Below are 20,205 nucleotides of genomic sequence, written 5' to 3' on the forward strand. Positions count from 1 at the left end.
ATGAAACTTGGTACACTTGTACAATTGTACAGTTGATGATATTGTATATTGTATCATTTTAATTCTTGATCAAAACATAGGGGTAGACATTTGTGTTATCATGTTTGGTTTAGGAGACAAGATGCAAAATACAAAATTTGGTTATGGCAGAAAGTAAAATGGCTGCCATGGTCACCACAAGGCATTTTTGAGATGGTTCCACATCTGAAAATGTTCAGGGCCCCAAATTGTACCAAGTTTCATGCTTTTATGAAAAAGTAAACATTTTTTCACGTCACCTGGACTAAGATAGATATGAAAGGACCAACAGCAGTAATCTAGTGCTACCTAGCTATGAGCATCACTAGTTAATAACTTTAAAGCAGTTGATCTTTGCCATCATGCCATGATTAAATTATTTCGGTCTAAATAGAGTGCCTAAGCGGAAGCAGGAAACAAAAACCCCATGGGACCTTAAATCAGGACAAAAATGAACAGTAGGCTACTCAATGGCGAGAAATAAATAATTTATTGATCCCGTTTGAATTGTGCCATACACATATGATGCAAGTCATTTTAAGATATAATATATATTTAAGATATATATATTTTACTCATTTCTGTTAACTCACAAGTTAGCTAATATTAGATAGCTGATATTGATTATTATCAACACTCATCAAAACCTTGTGAGAATCAGAATCAGAAAATGTTATTGCCATGTAGTTTACAACATACTAGAATTTTTTTTCGGTCAATGGTGCATTGGAGACAACATTGGACAGGGTGTGGGGACGAGACGGGAGAGTGCCAATCAGCTGTACAAATACAAAAAAATCTATACAAAATGGAGTTCGGTCAGATACAGTGTGTGTGACGTGATGTGTGTGTTTGGTGCGTGCTTTGTACTGTAGCTACAGTATAATTAGCGGCCTTGCACATGTAATGCGGCGGAGTAAGGACTGGAGGCGAGTCAGAGGGGGGCACAAGCCTCGTTGATGAGACTGGTGGCTGTGGGGATCCCACATGCCAGTTCTTACAGAACTGATTAACTCTCCTTTCGCATAGCTGCAGCTCTCAAAATGTCCAGACCTATAGTGATTTTCACCTCTTTTAATCATTTTCATCTCTTTTAATAATTGAGGTAGGCTGGTGCATGATGGCTGAACGTGAACACTCAGGTCCAGGCAAGGCAGCAAATTAGTCTATAAGTCTATTCTTCTTCTTCTTCTTCTTCTTCTTCTTCTTCTTCCTCTTCTTCTTCTTCTTCTTCTTCGTTTGGCTCATTTGTTTCTCCTCTCCCCCCCAGGCTCGGGGCCGAGGGGCTAACCTTTTACCACCCCGAGCCTAGGTGATGGGTCACCCGGGCTATATATCGGGGCACACCTCCAGGAGCCATGTCGCCGGTCCGGAGACGATTAAGCCTCATCCACGCCGGTCTGGGTAAGTCCATCCCGGGAGGGGAAGGACCGGCGGCCTGGATGAAATCATGGAGTCTGGAGGTGTTTGCCTCCCACTCCGCACACCAGGTATAGTCCGCCCATCCTGCCTCACTGATGTTAAGATCTCTGCATTGCTGCAGGAGATCCCGCGTGGCAGGCACACAAGGGCGTCTTGACTTGAGACAGACACGCTGATAACACCATGCGGGGAGGGAAGTCTAAGGTCATGACTTCGCTCCACATCCGCAGCCAGCAGAGAAGCAGGGAGAGAGAGACACTAGGGAGACATCCGAGTGTTCCATGTGATTGTATCCTTGTACAATAAATCTGTCATCTGTCGCCGCTTCCAATCCCGTGTTGGGTGATTTCATCAATGACTATCACAACAAGAAGGCTATTAACATCGTGGTTCATAATTAGATGGTGCTGCAACTCTTATCAAGGCTTATAAAAAAAAAATACACAACGCAGAGCAACAGAAGAAGAAAACCTCAAAAGCTGGTCTATCTGGCAATGTTAACATAACGCATCCCACATTGTCACAGACCCCAGGTGCCCCCCCCGACTTCATGTTCTTCCTACATCAGGGTCACATACAAGTTGCAAGCAAAGGAATAGGCAAAATCCAAGAAACATTTACATGATTGATAACCTTAACCTCTTCATAATTACCCCCACAAAATGACTATTTTTTATTATTTGGTGTCTAATTGACCGAACCGAACTGCTGAGGTGAGTCGAGGTGGCAGATAGCCGATATTTTAGGCCAATATTCAATATCACCAATTTTTTTTACAGAATGACAAGGAGAGAAAGCTGAATATAGCTGCAAATAAAATAATTTAGATTATGTTTTTATTTTGGTCATCACCTGGGCACACATGTTACAGCTCACACTGACACATATATACAAATTAATTAAAATAAATACAATTTCATCAGTCCCATGTTCTCCTTGAATCATTCAACAAAAGCAAATAAAAAAATAAAATAAACAATCATTTGAAATTGAATGTTTTACAAGCTACAGTAGCTGAACGTTGCCATCTAGAACAGTGCAGGCTTCTGAGAGTGAGACTGAACACTGCTACTAATCATGAAACACAAGCATGCCCAGTGTAGTGAGGTGTTATCAACCTAATACTCCCAATTAAAAATAACTAGGTTGTGGTGTAAGAAGCATAGCCTCTCAGCCTGCTCACCGCCGAGCCTGTTTCTTCTTTTTTCAGATATTGCCCCCACTAAATACACGTTTACTGGGAACGGCAGAAGGTGGGGGACAGAGATATCTCCTCCCAAGAGGAGCGAGCAGGGGCAACTGTGCCTCGTTAAGCTTCCATCGCCCAAGTGGATCACTCTTACGGTCGGTAACTGGCTCTTGCAGGTACTGCTCTAACTGTTCTTCCAAGGTGGCCCTGACACTGACCACTGCTGACCTGACGGTAGTCAATGCCGAGAGACGAGAAGCAAGTCATCATACATGTGGTCAATGAGGCGACGCTGACTCTTCCCTCATCCTCTTCGGGTCAGTGCCATCGGTGTTCGCTGGGATCTCTTCGTCCTCTCTTTCCTCTTCGTCCTCTCTCTCCTCGTCTCTCATCTCCCGCCCTGGTTCTGCTTCTGTCTCTGACTCAACTAGGGCTAAAATATGAAGTTTTACAATTTGTGTAATTGTCTGTGTGTGTACTGTGCACTGTGTGTGTGTGCAAGAGTGAGTGTGTGGGTGATCAAGCCCGGCCTTAGAATCACCTTTTAGAGCAGGTGGCTATTGTTGTGTGTCCCCTCCATCATCCACCTCTTTGCTCTCATAAGGGTATCCGCAGAGGAGAGCGCATGGCCTTTCTATCTAGTGTCTAACGTACAGGCAAGGACCACACACTTCACCTCCTCCACCCTTTGAAAGCGCAGTGTCAGGCTCTTCAGCATCTCTGACCTCATAGCTTTGACGCCAAAGGTGGAGGGACCCTGCTCTTCCTCCAGGAACATCTTCAGCACCTGAGTGAGTGAGGAGAGTAACCAAGCAAGTAGGTTAACTAAGCAAGTGAAGGACAGAGGTGAAGTGAATCAATTGACCTCCTCACCTGTACACTGGGGATTCGCAGAGCCACAGACCTTTCATTCGAGCTCATCTCCAGAGTGATCTCCTCTACAGGTGTGAGAACTTCAATTATGTTCTCTCCGCTGTTCGAACATCCTTGTAATAATAATAATAATAATAATAATAATACATTACAGTCATTTAGCTGATGCTTTTATCCAAAGCAACTAACAATAGTTGCATTTAATGTAGGAAAAGCCAGTGTACTACTACTTGCCATAACTCAAGTGCATCTCCATTCTAAAACAAGTGACTAAGAGCATAATCTAGTGCTGAAGGCAAAGTGCAAGAATAGCAATCTTGAATACAGTAGGTGCTTAAGAGGTAGGATCATTGTAGTAGCCTACTTCTTTTAGAGATAAGTGGCAGTTCGTCCCACCACTGCGGGGCCAGGACAATCATAATAATAATAATAATACATTAATTGTATTGCACTTACATTGCATGGGCAATCTCAAAGTGCTACATGTTAAAAACAACAGGCCTAAGTGCTACAAATTAAAAACATGTCACCTTGTCATCATGTGTAGAGTATAATTCCATCTTGCTGGTACTGCCTGCAGGGTGGAGTGTAGCCTACAGGGAGGCCGATGTCTGCTGGATTGCTGCCAGGCGATGTTTGCCAGGTGTGGAGTGTGGGAAATGGGTTGCGATGGTCTTCAATGCTGACACCATATTCAGCCCAGCTCTGGGTATTCAAACCATCCTGGACCACCAGCTGAAGAATATGGCCACTGCAGCTGAAGTCCTCCATCTCAGCGAGACACATCCCTCTCATCATGTTGGCGCCACTGTCCCTAAGGACTAGCGTGACGCGGTCTATGGTGATGTTCCACTCCTCTAGCATCCGGAGGAACATGTCACTGATGTATTGGCCAGTATGGGACCTGAACATTGCCTTCGTGCTGAGTAGTACCTGCCTCGGGGTCCAGTTCTCCTCTAAGTGACAGGTGAAGCTCATCAATCTTCACGCTGCTCCTGACCAGCAGTCAGTTGTGAATGAAAGGTACAAGCCCGCATTTTCTGGAAGAAGTAGCATTTTGATTTTCTCGCATATTTTGTGTGGATTGTTGGATGAGCCTGACGAAGCAACATGCAAAACTATTAAACAGATCCTCCTCAAATATCCTGTTGTCTAAAAGTGCGGTGTGAAACAATTCTCTCATGAATAACTCTGGCTTTATACCTGCACCTTTGATGTAAGATATGCACAGGCACCCACTTTATAACAGCTGAATGTATGTACTCTATTTGCTTTCATTTGCATTCAAGTATGCAAATTATTAGGCTATTTGGCCACGGGAAGAGCAGAGCTGCATCCGACATATCGTTTTAGGTAACAAGTTGTGCCTAATAGCCTATAAGCCAATGAGCTCATTCAGCTCAAAGGGATTCGACCGTGTAACAGATAGTCCGGTATGTGCCTCTCTGGAGCGGGAGATGGCAGAACAGCATGGGAGATTTTGCTGGAGCTCATAGACAGTTGGCCTTTTTGTTGTGCCGCAAATAGTTACATTCATGTACATTTGGCCTACATCTTCATAAGAGTCCGAATGATTTAATTTTGAACGTCCTTCTCCCCTCCCCACAATGTGCTTTTGCTTTTCATTTTCCTAAGCGTTAAGTCTAGATGTGCACATGGATAGTTTAGCCTTTATTGTGATTGACGTACGATTCAATGTATATTACATCTTCTTTAGAGTCAGACTGAATTTAATGAATTTCGAGCATCCTTCTCCCCTCCCTACAATGCGCTTTCGTTCTCCACAAGTGGAAAAAAAGTCTCTGTGGAGCTATCACTTTTAACACTCCATAAAATCTCCCCACACTGGTGTAATTCCTCACCAACATTATAGGCTATGGTCCATTGGCAGTGACGCAATATCGGCTTTATGAAGCCGATAGCCGATATGATGCCAAAACGTGAATATCGGCCGTAATTATCTTCCGAGCCGATAATAATGACAGTGAAGAGTGCTGTCTAACACAGGATAGAGAGCGCAGATATAGAATAAAATACAATGTTAAAAGCAGGAGATTGAGATTGCTTCATGCATCTGAAGCAGTCCTTTGTTGTGACAGGACAATATTATCGTGTGCTGTGTAATATCCACTGTATGACAATAAAAGTTATTTGTTTGTTATGTTGCTTTTGTATTAGCAACAAGCTCTCTGTAAGTGCCTTGTAAAAGGGTGCGGGACAAAAAGTGAAAAATAATTGGTGGATCCACCACATGATCCAGATCAGCTCCAAAACTGAATGGGTTTTGCCCCCCCCCCCCCCCCCAACACACACACACAGTTTCATGAAAATCGGTCTGGTAGCTTTTGTGTAATCCTACTGACAAATGGACACACGCCACTGAAAACTTAACCTCCTTCCCCAGACTTCGTCTTAGTGGAGGTAATAAAAAAGGCAGCAGACAGACAGAGGATGACACATTGGCAACATCTACTGTATCGACACTACGGTGACGAAGTGACAGAATTAGGACAGGAAGTGACAGTTTGAGAAAGGCCGTGCAGACAGGGCTGTCCTCGTCTGAGTGCGTATGCAGTATAGCAGGGCCTCATTTAGACTCAAACATCAACCATTTAACAATAAAAAAAAAACACCAACACACAGACACGCTCTTGGACAAACTCACAGTTGCTAATTGGGCTTCAGCTACATGAGACCCTGCTGCCACGGCAGCAGCGGAACGAGATGGAGAGAGAGGGAGAGAGAGAGAGAGTTGGGTGACAAGAGTACAAGCCAGAGAGAGAGTACACGCCATAGAGAGAGTACAAGCCAGAGAGAGAGTACAAGCCAGAGAGAGAGTACAAGCCATAGAGAGAGTACAAGCCATAGAGAGAGTACAAGCCAGAGAGAGAGAGTACAAGCCAGCGAGAGAGAGCAAGAGAGAGAGCCTGTGAAGCAGTACAAGTGAAAGTGAGAGACAGTGAGAGCGCAGAGGACAGATAAAGAGCAATTGAGAAAATATTTCAAAAGGAAAGAGGAGAATGGAGGCTGGGGGCGACCTGTCTGCAGAAGAAGGAGAGGAGGTGGAAATCTGCATGACATAAAACAGAAAGATTGATCAATGGATCCCTCCACCGGCTCATTAATAAAGACCGCCGCTTTTATTAGACAGGGTGGGGTGAAATATTCATAAGATTAATATTTCAGGGGCCCCAGTAGGAGCTATGGAGCTAACACAAACTCCAGCGCCAGCTAGCTTTGCAGGAGACGAGGCAGTCTGTGTCTGAGCATTGGCCCACGCCCCAAACGGACGGAGACAGGTCAAACTCTTCAAACTGTGTACAGTATGTAGTGGAACAGAGATGTAGAGAGCGCCCTCATGGTGAAGGATGAGGGTGAACGCTATAGTGAATGCTAGGATGAGGGTGAACGCTATAGTGAATGCTAGGATGAGGGTGAACGCTATAGTGAATGCTAGGATGAGGGTGAACGCTATAGTGAATGCTAGGATGAGGGTGAACGCTATAGTGAATGCAAGGATGAGGGTGAACGCTATAGTGAATGCAAGAATGAGGGTGAACCTTGTAGTGAATGCTACGATGAGGGTGAACGCTATAGTGAATGCTAGGATGAGGGTGAATGCTGTAGTGAATGCTAGGATGAGGGTGAACGCTATAGTGAATGCTAGGATGAGGGTGAACGCTATAGTGAATGCTAGGATGAGGGTGAACGCTGTAGTCAATTAACCAGACACTGAGACTGAATTCCCATTTTGTTTCACTTCATTAATCAGTCTGAACAGGCTCCCATTGCAGCTGTGTTCCTCAGAGATTAGTTCAAGTCTCAGCGATTAGTTCATCCCCTAACCAATCAAGTTCGGCAGTTTAATTCCAGGGGTGCAAATTCATCAGGGGTGAAAAAGGTGACAAAGATGTGAACACTCTAGGGCGGTCCGGCGGCATGCAGGATATCAGCTTTAAAATGTGGATTTACAGTGGATTTTAGAATGAGGATATAGGGATTTGCCACAGTCAGTGGGAAGCACTGGCATTTTAATGTTCTGCATCTTTTCAGGCGCTGCTCCTGCTGTTGGTCTCACTTAATAAAACCTGTAGCACAGTAATAGTTAGACTCACAATTCAGTCAGACTGAACTGGTTTAGTTTAATCTCGTTTTAGTGACTAAATATCACTAAGATTTGAGTTGACTAAACTAAAGTCTAACAGGTTTAGTTGAAGTGTAATGCATTATTTAAGCTTTCCTCTAGAATTTCTCAACTCATACACCTGGGAAAGCATGCTGCGCTTTCCTATTGCACAACAGAAAAGCAGGTTTATTCTATTATTAGATTCACATGGAGGATGGGGGCACTCAATGCTATGAAACGGTACAAACGTTGATTTCGAGCGAGCAGTAGGCTACTACTAGTGCGCTTATGAGGCATCCTTGCAGCCTGGGTACCGTACACAAGCTAAACTGCACTACACATTAGAATTATAAAACCCCCTCTGCTGTCTTTTTACGATCCAGTTAACGTTACCCATGCCATGTCTAGCTAAACGAGCCACTAGCTAGCGTCATACAAGTGCACAACAACTCAGAAGATGTCTTCTTATTTCATTCCGTGTGACTCTGACAGAGTCCCCCTCCATTTTAAAAACTCACCGGATATGCACAAATCACACAAATGACCAATTTTGGATTAAAAAAAATTCACGGAAAGGTGACAAGTTTGCACCCCTGAATTCAAAGGACAATGATTGACCTGGTTTCGATTTCCAACCAAGAGATCACTCTGGACAAGACCCTTTCCAGACCCTGAATCGCACTTCGAAAATTCAGATTCAGGGGCTGGAGGCAGGCTAATAGTGAATGCTAGGATGAGGGTGAACGCTATAGTGAATGCTAGGATGAGGGTGAACGCTATAGTGAATAGGATGAGGGTGAACGCTATAGTGAATGCTAGGATGAGGGTGAACGCTATAGTGAATGCTAGGATGAGGGTGAATGCTTTGATGGAACGCTACTCTTATCAGGGAGAGCAATCAGGTTTGCTCAGGGATAGAGATGGGTGTATTGCCACTCCTGGCCACACATTCACCCTGGCTGTTACCTCATCAGTATTCATATTTCTCTCTCTCTCGTTCTCAAACACAAACACACTCTCTCTCTCTCTTTCTATCTCTCTCTCTAACCCCTAGCCCTGAAGGTGACCTCACTGGCTGACCGCTTCAACACACGCTCAGCACTCTCCCTTGAGCTGTGCCAACCACTGCTAGTTTGGACGAAGACAATCTCATCTTCTCTTCTCTCTCTCTCCTTCTCTCTGCCTCTCTTTTTTGAATAGTGAATCAGGCTCATTTGGGTACTGTATGCATCATTAAGTTAACATTCAAAGATGTAAGAAGAGAATGGGGTATTTAACCAATTGTCTTAAACTCATCCCCTCTCCCTATCTCTTTCCTTTTCTATTTATCCATAGTTCCCACCTGACACACCCCAACACTGTGTCATGTGTCTATGGGTTATTGTCTGTGTGTGTGTGTGTGTGTATGTGTGTGTGTGTGTATGCCTGCAAGTGTGCTAATGCTAGCAAGAGTTATAATGTGTGTCTAATAATGTGTGTCTAATGGCTCTTTTCCACCTCACAAAAAAGGCACAACTCGATTCAACTCGCTTTTTTTGGTTTGGCACAAAAGGCGAGTAGAGTTGAGTCGAATTGCTAAATTTTTCCGGATCACCTCCTTCGAGGTTTCAAGCGAGCTGAAGCGAGCCAGCTGAGGTCATGTGAGAACACTGAACACAGACTACTGATTGGTCAGAGAGAATCTCATTTGCGCAGCACTGGACATCCATGGCACAAACCAAACCCGCCAACCTGCCAAGCAAGCACCTTGCTTGGCAGCTGCTGCCATGTGTGTGTAAATGTGTGTGAATGGGTGAATGAGAGGCCATTGTAAAGCCAATTGGATAAAAGCGCTATATAAGTGCAGTCCAATTACCATTTGCAGAGTATAGTGTGGTGTGTGAGTGGTGTTATGTACAGTGAGTGCAGGTCTTTGAGGAGGTGCAGATGTTCCGTTGTTGTGGCATTGTGTGTCGTGTTGAAGATGATGTCACGGCAGTTTCATGCTGCGTCGTTATGACTTGCAAGCAGATCCATTTAGGGGGATACTGTATCTGCAGTGGAAAACAAAGTGGAAAAAAAAAAGTGAGGTGTCAAGTCAACAGTACAATGTGGTGGAAAAGTGCCAATTGTGACGGTGTGAAAGCAAATATGTGAACAATATATTTATACAGCAAGTGCTGATTTGTGTCTTTCTATACAGCATGATATACTACTATTTGCTGTGTGTGTGTGTGTGTTTGGCTCAGCTTGACAACACCTCAGAGTGTGACAGTCACACATTCACTGGCAGATTTCAACAGGCCCCGAGGCAGACATGCGTGACTGTCTTCCTCCTGTCCATTTAGCTGGACTCCCTCACAAAAAAAACACACCCCTACTGTCATCTCCACAAACACATACACAAACACACACACACACACACACACACACAATTACACACACCTACACAGACATAAACAAACACAGACACACAGGTGCTCAAAGCAGATCTAACAGCAGAGTCGCGTTAAACCAAATTCCATCCAGTCTATACTGAGATATTAGAGGCAATCTTCTTTCATGTTCTATTCCCACAAATTAGATTTCCCAACACCATCAGACCTCAATCTGCTGTTGACTCCCTGCAGCTAAAATCTATGCTACTCTCCTTTCCATTAGTCAACATTAGTCAAGGGGTTTAGCTCGACCGCTGTGGTGTTCATCAGAACAGTAATGAAGCAGAGGGAACGCATACCTATTGTGGTGAGGTGCTGGCAGCAGCAGTAGACAATTGAACAAAGAAAGTAATGTCGCAGACTCTGCTTTCTTAGATGCAAACATTGATTATCAATTTTTGCATCTAAGAAGCCAGATTGTGCGGCATCACTTTCTTTGTAAATCAGAACAAACGAATCCTAAACACCATCCGCCTCCACCGACCATAGCACACAACACACATCCCTGCCTCCTCGTGTGCCAACTCTCTCCACCTCTCCCTTTTCCCCGCACAGAAATTCCCTCTTCTCATCCTTTTTCTTCACGGTGAAGAATTCCTACACCAGAATTAATTGATTCTTCGACCAAAACCAACAAATGGAGCAATGAATCTACAGGCTGTTTGTGAGTCCACAGCTCCATTACAGTCTCTCTCAAGAGGGCCTGGGCTGTAGGAATAAAATCAGTCTGCACAATACCGCCTCAATCCAGGGGGAGACGCGCTGCTTGTTCCTGAGTTATTACCCCACATATGAAATGAACTTTCTCTCCACTACCACGGCGAACCGTCTGACAGAGGCTGTGAAAAAGACCGAGGAGGAAGGGAGGATGCCGGGAGGAAGAGAGAGAGACAAAAGGAGGCGGGAGAAAGGGTGGCAGCGGCGTAATCCTTTGACGTTCTTCCTCGTCGCCCGGTATTGTTGCGGTCTTGCCTTGCCCGTCTTGTCGCCGTCGTCCTCCTCGCCGTCGCTACCGTCGTCACCCGCTGCCAAAACGAATAGTACCACCGTCGCCATCAACATCACCGCCGCCACCACCGTCATCATCATCATCATGCCGGGATCGATGCAGCTCGGCCTGGCCTGGGACAGGATGCACAGTCAGTTACCTCCGACCCAGGACTGTGCATTAGGGAGAGTGGACCAATTTCACGAGTGCTTGTCCAATGTTTTATTACACCTCATAAGCCCAAGGTCAGCTGAGGAAGATGAAGTGGCCGTGCCTCCCGCCCAGCAGCGGGCTCATTCATCACCCGGCTACGTGCTCTTCCTCCCTGGGGGAGCCCCCCCCCCCCCCCAGCCTGGCACGGAGCTGTGTAACCCCACAGCTGCACGCTATGGGGCTGGCGCACGGGGGGGGGCAGACGACAGCAGGGCTATCCTCTGGGCATGGAGTAGCTGTGAGAGGGGGGTTTACTGAGCGCTGTGTCTGTGCGTTTTTATAGGCAAAGTGTGTGATAAAAGTGAGTGGGAGAGAGAGGGAGAGAGAGAGGGAATGTGCAATTTGGCCAGGAGCCATCACTTTTTTGGAGGTCGTCATGTTCATTTGCTAAATGGGTGCTTCGATTATTATTCAGGGTAAAGTCATGATTATTATTGTCACGAATGCCTTCGCTCATAATTGCTTGTTGCCGCTGCTGCTGTATCTCAAACACAGGTTAGAACATTTCCCCTGTGTGACCTGTTCCACCTCTCTGACTCAGACCCTACCAAACGAGTCCAGCAGGCCTGATTAGCCGAAACCTGGACTGATCCTCCTCTGGGAGGCTGCCAGGGAACTGAGAAGGTCAGAGGCCATTATCCTGACTGGAGAGCCAGGGGGCACACACACACGCAAACCGTACACACACACACCTTCACACAAACACACACATACTGTACATAATAATTTTTGTAATTATAATTACAGGACTTGAGGGGTCTTTAATCAGCCACACGGTGATAAACACAGATGAGTGGCAACAAGTGGTCGTCGGTGGAATTTGTCCTCTGCATTTTCCCATTAAAGCTGTTTTCCTCACCCAGTCCAGGTGCTCAGTTCAAGTCCTGCTCAGGGACAGGACTGAAGAGCAACTGTTCTTCTGCATGTTTTTCAAATTGGGTTCTTGGGAGATAACCCTTGCGAACATGGGGACAATGTGAGGTGACAGTGCTAAGTACTGCGTCACGGCGCAACTCGTAAGCGACTTTCAGTTCAGTGTCTTGCTCAAGGACACTTCAGCCCACTGCTGGGAGCTGGGGTTGAACCGGGGACCTTCCGATCCTCAGCCGGCCGCTCTACCTCCAGAGCTACATGACGCCCCATGCATACACACACACACACACACACACACACACACACATCCCTGGTCAGGCTTCTTCCAGATCTTTACATTACAGTCATTTACAGTAGCAGATGCTTTTATCCAAAGCGACTTACAATAAGTGCATTACGTACAGTAGGTAGTGAAGTGTATACAGTACTACTCGCCAGAACACATAAGCGCAACCTTTCTAAACAAGCGTCTACAAGGTTTAACTAGTGCTTAAAGGAGTAGTCGAGGGAAAAATCATGTTTAGCCCTGTTTTAAGGTTACTTATGATCATATACAATGGTTCAGATCAAAAAGTTGACAAAGTCTGATAATTGCTCTACCACCGTTTTGGTCATACAATGGATGTGGATGGGCACCTTAAAAATCATTCAAAAAACATGTTAAACTCTCAATTTCAAAGACAAGAAACTCACCGAGGTGTTATTAATTATTATTGTTATTAATATTGTAATTTCCCCTTTACTACACCTTTAAGTAAAAGTGTGAGAGTAGGAAGGGTCAGGGTAATGTTAGTACTTCTTGAAGAGATGAGTTCTCAGACGGCGGTGATCTTGTCCTCCTGTGTCGCTCCACCTCAGGCATCTGTCCTAGATCCTTGAAGACTCGGTTGGGTCACGGCCATCCTCTCTCCTCGCCATGTCTGCTCCCCCCCTCTCCTCCTCTCCCCTCCGTCGGTCTTCCTGGTTCCTCCCCCCCTGGTGTTACAGGGACTGACTGCACCAGAGCGCCTGGACTCCTACAGATGAAGCCTATCTAGGCCACCATACAGTCCCATCAGCCCCTCCTAATTAGAATTCAGAGATATGTTCTGGGGATGCCTTAGAAAAGACCCCTGTATAATGTGAAAAATATCTAATTAAGCCCTCGTTCTTCTCCCAGTCAGATTGCGTCTTTTCGTTCATTCGTTCCAATTATGGAACCCGCTGCCCTATTGTGTTACATGCGTGCTGGGATTTCTGAGCTCAAGAGTGTGAGGAGACTTTCAAAACACTGCTGGGATCTGCAGGGCCAAGCGTGAGCAGGGACAACATCTGTGTGGGCATGTTTGTGTGTGTGTGTGTGTGTAAGAGAGGAGGGGGAGGTGGTGAGTGTGCCTGTTTGTGCTTGTGTTTTTTAGTTACAGGTAGGTAGAATTATGTTAATTTGAGTGTGTGAGTTTGAACCATAGTTCATGATTAGTGTACACGTGCGTATAGCATGAGTAAATTCATCTACACACACACGTGCGCACACACACACACACACACACACACAACCACACACACACACACCGCTTAATTATCTAGCCTCCTGAGCCCACTGCCGACAGTCTGTCAGCAGATTCACCTCCCAGTCTCTAAACAACAGCAGCCCTACAGACTCCAGCAGCGATACCACCGCCAGGCTAATAAAATACAACAGCCTCACTCACTACAGAACAACACATTACAAAAGCTATTTGCTACAAAAGAGCATTCATACATACTGTATACACCTGAGAAGGCCAAACTATATTAACCCCCCACCACAACACGGAATGACAGGACATCTTTCATAGCTCATCATCAGGACGACATCAGCTGAAACAGCTACAATAACAACATTGGCAGCTCAGGAGGCTATCGGTATGCCCAAGGGTCCTTCAGTGACCTATCTCTATATCACCTGGTGAAGGGCAGAAAAGGTCGTCTGAACGATGGCCTCCTGTTTCCGCAGCTTCATTGTTCCCCCTTGTCGTCGTGACAGACTTTGGGCAAAGTCGGTGTGCTGTTGTCAAGGAAACAAATCGTTTCTGACAGGATTGAATATGATCCTTTAGATTTAGATCAAAGGGTGAGCTGGCAGCTTCTGTAGACTTTTTTAAGAACAAGTTACGTTTTGACCTTAATTTCAACCTTCTAGCTATAGGGAGCCTAGTCTCCGATTGGCAGGGCTGTTGATTGTGTCAGGAGGGCGCAGTGTTCACAGTGCTCTGTAGCGGCCTGAGCCCGTGGCGTCCTGAGGGAGAGTCTGGGCGGCCGTTACCACAAGAGCAATGTCCTCCTGCTCGTTCCGTCCGGGGCCTGAGCACCAATCTGGGCGGTTGAATCACTTCCTGAGGAGTCAGGGTCATGTGACAAAAGACGCAATGATGTCATTGTCACTGGCACAGAACAATGAGGACACAGTTTGACTGCAGTACCCTGGCAGAAACAGCAAAGTCCAAAATAGCACACATCCTGCCCCCCCCCCCCCCCCACACACACACACACACACACTACCTCCCCATCCCCGAAAGCTAGGATCTCAACACTGCCAGTGGATCCATCTTTCATTGTCTTTGTTTTAAATGGACCTAGAGAGTCGGCAGTGAAAATAGCACACAGACGTTGGCGGTCTCAGCAGCGCAGTCTGCAGAACACGGTTAAATTGCAATAAGTGCAGGTGAGAGAGGGGGCGTCTTCAGAGCAGAACTCACCGGAGCCGTCACTGACACTGACACGCTCGGCCACGTCCCATCCTGACCCTGCTCGACCCCCGACCGCCGCAGACCTTATAATGAACATCAACCTGCCCAGCGCTGTGTCGGCACGGCACAGAACAGCCCTGTCCTTCAAGAGTGCAGTCTCTTGCCTCCCGATGCGAACTCGGTGAGGGTGTGTGCACGCAACCGGCTGTAAACGAAGGCCAGGCTTAATCATGAGCTCCAAGTGAACTTGAATTAATTTCCAGGGCTCTTGAAGTGTCGCCTGGCCTTGGCATGTCAGTCTTATTTTCCAGCCACTAGCCTACTACTGTGTGTGGAAATGGGCCCAGGTAGGGTCTCTCTCCACCCACACCCTTCACCCCTCCCTCACCCAGCCACTTGCAGCATCTTGCAGTTCTTCGTAACTGAATTGGCAGGCATGGACAGCATTTTAATTTGGAGGTTTGGGGGTTGTTTGCAGTGGCAGCAGTGGGGTTTTGCGTGTGTCGATACTTCGCTACAGTAAACACACACACAAAGGATTCGATCTCTGAACTTGTGACATGTGTCTCTTCGCTGCTCTCGCTCGGCGCGGGAGCTCTAATCCCTCCGGGGAGCGAGACGCACCCTGACGTCTCTCACCTCGCTTTTCGAAGGCTCAACCTGACACCCTGAGAAATACCTCCTCCTCTCACACGTTCCCCTCCCTCCTCCCTCCCTTCAACCCACGGAACAACTCTGTGCCCCTGTGAACAGTTTTATTTCTGCTTCTCCCTTGTTTTCTATAGAGGTAATTTGAGAGAAGATGCTTGCTTAGGGGTTACAGTGGCAGAGGCATCTTTGATACGGTGTCTGCTTTATAAGCTGTCAACACATGGGCAGGAGAAGCAGAGGAGGAGAGAGGAGGAGGAGGAGGGGAAGAGAGAGAAAAAAAAGCTGAACTACAGTAAGTGGCATGCTTCCAAGCAAGAGTCTGTGTTTGAGATACACTAATTACTGAAGAAGCCATAATTAGAGCTAGGTCTGACAGACAGACACAGGCTTTCATCATCCCAACCATCACCCCCCCCCCCCCCCCCCAACCTTATCCCTCCATACCACCCGCTTCCTCTTCGCATTCTTCCCTGCACTGCTGGAATGGAGATCATGAGGGTCTTTTCCCTTTTCACAAATATCTGCTCTACTTAGTCTGAATGAGTGAGTGAGAGAGGGAACGAGAGGTTATTAACTAGGCACAGAGAGGTGGTGACGCGCTCCTCTAAAGCCCACAAATAATTACACAGTCTGGCTGTGATTGTTTTCCTAATCAGAGTGGTCATGATTTCATATTCTGCAAACAGCAGCTGGTGTAACTATATCACCGCTAGAGCACTTCCCATGGATAAGAAAGACATGAATGTTATTTCTCTGTCAGTCCTCCTTTGACGCAATCATCAATCATGCAGGCACACAAACACAGTTTGTTCATATCCAAGGGGAGATTTATTTGTTTCAAATTAGATTCTGTCCTGCTGTCATTTATCAAATCTTCCTCACGCCACGCGACAGCGGAAGCACGGAGCTGATAGTTGTTGCCCTGTGCTCGGGTGCAGTATATGTCCTGGAGCTAAACTCTTTCTTCCATTATATTTCTAGAGAATACAAAATGGGATTGGGTTTCAAAAGAGCAGCGTTTGTTTTAATGAATTCCACTCTCATGCTGAGTGGCGGCCGAGCATCAAAGTGTGATGACATTGAGCGCATGCTGGTGTGTGACTGACTGACTGACGGACTGTGTGCAGGTGGGGGAAGATGTGTGTGTGTGTGTGTGTTTGGGGGGGGGTAGTTATTAAGATCAAAGGAGAGAGCTATGCAGGAGGAAATTCACTCAGCACATACAACTGGCATTTGCATAGAAACTGCTCCAATGTGACTCTGTATCGTTCCATATATTTCTCAGTAAACAGGTCAAGAAACATGAAAACACACGCTCACATAGACGTACACAAACAATTGTGACCACCATTTTTGGTCCTGATGTAGGGCAAGGTCATTTTTCAGTTTTCTACAGATTATAATTTTGTTTTTTAATTGTAAGCTTTCAATGATGTGCCATGCCTTGAAATCTGCAAATATTTGAAGAAGATATGCTTCTGTGAATGTTCCTACACCTGAAATCCCTAAGCAGAGGTAAAGGGCTTCACAGATTCAGAGCTGTTCAAAATTCTCACAGGACATGTACTTTAGACACTGACACAATTACTATTTAGTGATCCTAAAGCTGTTGTTTGTTATATTAAGGGGGTTCTTCGCAACTTTAATTTTCGTAATATGAAAAAAAGGAAAACAGTAAAAAAAAAATATAATAATAATAATTAAAAAAAAATCCCCTCTAGAGCATTTTGGGGACTGCCTACATCAGGACCAAACCTCCAGCAGTGGTCACAATCGTTCACGCACGCGTACGAATGTGAGGAACTAGAATCTGTGTCTGTTGGTCTGATAAGACAGAGGGTAGCTTTGTTGTCCACTGATCGGCCCCCTTTCCTCCTCCTCCTCCTCCTCCTCCTCCTCCTCGAATCAGCAGATCTCCTGCCCTGGCTGCTTGGGGCATTGGGGTGGGGGTGCGGGGGGGGTATAGAGATAGAGAGACAGAGGGAGGAGGAAGTGAGAGAGGCAGAGAGAAAAAGAGGAGTGAAAGTTGCATGCGTTAATGTGTGGTAAATCACATACACCACAGCCCTGTGTGGGAGCCTGTGACTGTTTGCTTGGGCATGTGTGAGAGAGTTTGCGTCACAACGCTGCACATGTCCGACAGATCATTTCAACACACACTGGACTACGGCGGGCAGCGGGGAGAGGGAGGAAATAAATGTCGGTTTATTGAATTTCCGTTTAAACAGAGAATAATGAGTCAGAGCTGACGGAGCTGGCTGTGTGTTAATGTGTGTGTTTTCCGCAAAGGACAAAGATGACCACCAAAGAGGGGAGTTGACGTTGCAGCTTCTGGAGTGCTGATGTGGCCTCCAGATGGATAGAGTAGTGCTGCTGACTGCTCACTGGCTGACTGAGAGGTCTTTGTGGTTTCAGTGCTGGTCAGCTGGACTCTGCCACAGCACGTCACTGCCATCATGTGGACATATATGGAACTGTACGAGACATACGATCTCCCCGACTCCCTCATCCCAGTTGGTGCCCTCTGGCCAAGTCTGGAAGTGGAAACAGTAATAAATATTTGAAGAAGAATCAAGTGGAACTGAGTGATATTCGGCCTGGTTTCAGGCTATTTTTACCACCCGTACAAATCACTGGTTTGATTTTTCTAGTCAACATCAGTGAGTGACAGCCTTGTAAGTCCACCAGAGCCTCCGACGGCTGCATTCTGTTAAAGTTCCCAGAATCCCCAGCTTAAAAAGCACATCTATTTGTATGTGGTGTTATTTTACATTCAGCATTTCCTCCACAACTGTATCAATCACCTTTGCCTAAGGCCATGCACACAATATGACAGTTGCCCCTCCAGTCCAACAATGATGTAATGGCCACTACTCTCAGTAGATGGCGATAGCACCCTGTAACAGTAGCAGGAAGGGCACACCAGGGGGGTAGCTCATTAGCTTTCACTAAATTAAATGAGAATCACCCAGGCTCTGCAGTTGTGCCAACGGCCTTGGCTTTTCATCAATGAATGCAGAGCCTTTCCACTGAATCATTCAATGTGAATAATGTATCAGTCGTAGCACTTAGTTCGCCAAAACACCATATCATATTTAGATAGAGACCTTCAAATCAAATACATTCAACATTTTAGTTGTATAGCACATTTCCTACACAGAGGCAACACAATGCACTTTGCAGAGAGCAAAGGGGGGATGGACGATAGATCTACCCCTACATTTTCCAGAGGGAAGCAAAAAACAGGGGGCCCATGGGGCCGAAATAAACCTGGACAGACAGTAATCTTCACTGATGTCTTTACCATGGCGTGTGGTGCTTCTCTTATCTGAGACAACCATGAAGAGAGTTATGACCTATCTCTTGTCAGGCCCCGACAAAGATGCTGCTTTCTTCTACGGTGTGATAAACTGTTGTCTTCATGTTGTCTTTTATTCTCCAGAGGCTAGAAAAAGGCTCAGGTAACCCATAGCAACCACTCATCAGCGCACAGTGGAAAGGAAATGGTATTGATCCTCACAGCATCTCTCAATAAAGCATGCAGTCTTTCCCATACAAATCAACTTGAGAAAAAATACAGAATTCGACTTTAAAAGTTGCCAAGGACATGAAACCAGATAATGGCCTCCCAACAGATCCGTCTGGCATCAGCCATCGTTACCTGAGTTTTCAGGTGGTGTCCGTTTCCTTCTCGTCCACATCCAGCCAGGCCCGGGTCTGTCCTGAGCCCCCTGGAGATCTGTCACCACCAGCTGGGCTCATTACCGCGGCCCCCCCCCCCAGGTGGGACAGAGCTGCCATTCTCCCATCCACACGTCAGCCAACAAAGACAGATGTTCATTAAAAAGTCATTTGCCTCCGATCCAGCGTATCTGAGATGAGGCTCGGCTGGTTAGCTCTGTAGGAGTTTGGATTCCTGTGATGTCCCTGTACGCTCGTTGGCACAGCGGTAATTTCGTCAGTCCCACTTACCCTGATGGGCTAAGGGACTCCAAAATCAGTGGGACAAATCAGCAAATATGCTGAGATTAGTGTTTTCTCTCCGATCAATTAAGATTGATATTTAAAATGGTTATTTTCATTATCTACACATGGACTCCAGGACACATACAGAATTTGGGTATTTGATTCTGATGTCATTTGGACTCTACGGGAGCTTAGACAGTAGAGGACCAGAGGAAGGGACCGTGATTTAGGCACTGTGGTTGTGTGTGTGTGTGTGTGTGTGTGTGTGTGTGTGTGTGTGTGTGTGTGCGGGGTTGGGGGGGGGTTGAGGGGCTGGGGTGTAAGGGGGAAGGGTTGAATGGGAGTCCACTCGGGCCGGAGTCAACAGGCTGTCCTGCTCAGGCCCCACCCATGTCAGTCAGCAGGAGGATCCAGTTGACCAAAGGAGGACCTGGTGGAGGTGGGGCCAGGCTCTTCCCAGAGAGCGGGGCCTTGTTCCTGGGCGCGATGAGAGCCGGCCTGCTGACAGAGGGCTCGGCTCTGGAGGAAGATGCTACTCTATCTTCCTCCCCATTCACGGGCAACTTGCCCTACTCTGCCTGTCACTCAGCCCCAGAAAGAGGTCTCTCAGACCAGAAGAGAGGGGAAATAGGTCTGCTATTGTGTGTGTGTGTGTGTGTGTCTGTGTCTGTGTGTGTGTGCGCGCGCGCCAGTGTGCACGCTGTTTATCACTCCACAGGGGACAATACAGCCATGGATAGTGATTGTGCGTCCTCAGATAA

General features: G+C 46.4%; 1 protein-coding gene across 1 annotated transcript in view; it reads left to right on the forward strand.

Moving 5' to 3' along the window:
- Nucleotides 1–20,205, forward strand: part of LOC311324856 (high affinity choline transporter 1-like) — a gene marked incomplete at both ends in the record, with an annotated part of 60,592 nt that overhangs the window by 8,716 nt on the left and 31,671 nt on the right. The window lies entirely within an intron of this gene.

This window comes from Borostomias antarcticus (assembly GCF_949987555.1).
Source record: "Borostomias antarcticus genome assembly, chromosome: 23".
Lineage (NCBI taxonomy): Eukaryota > Metazoa > Chordata > Actinopteri > Stomiiformes > Stomiidae > Borostomias > Borostomias antarcticus.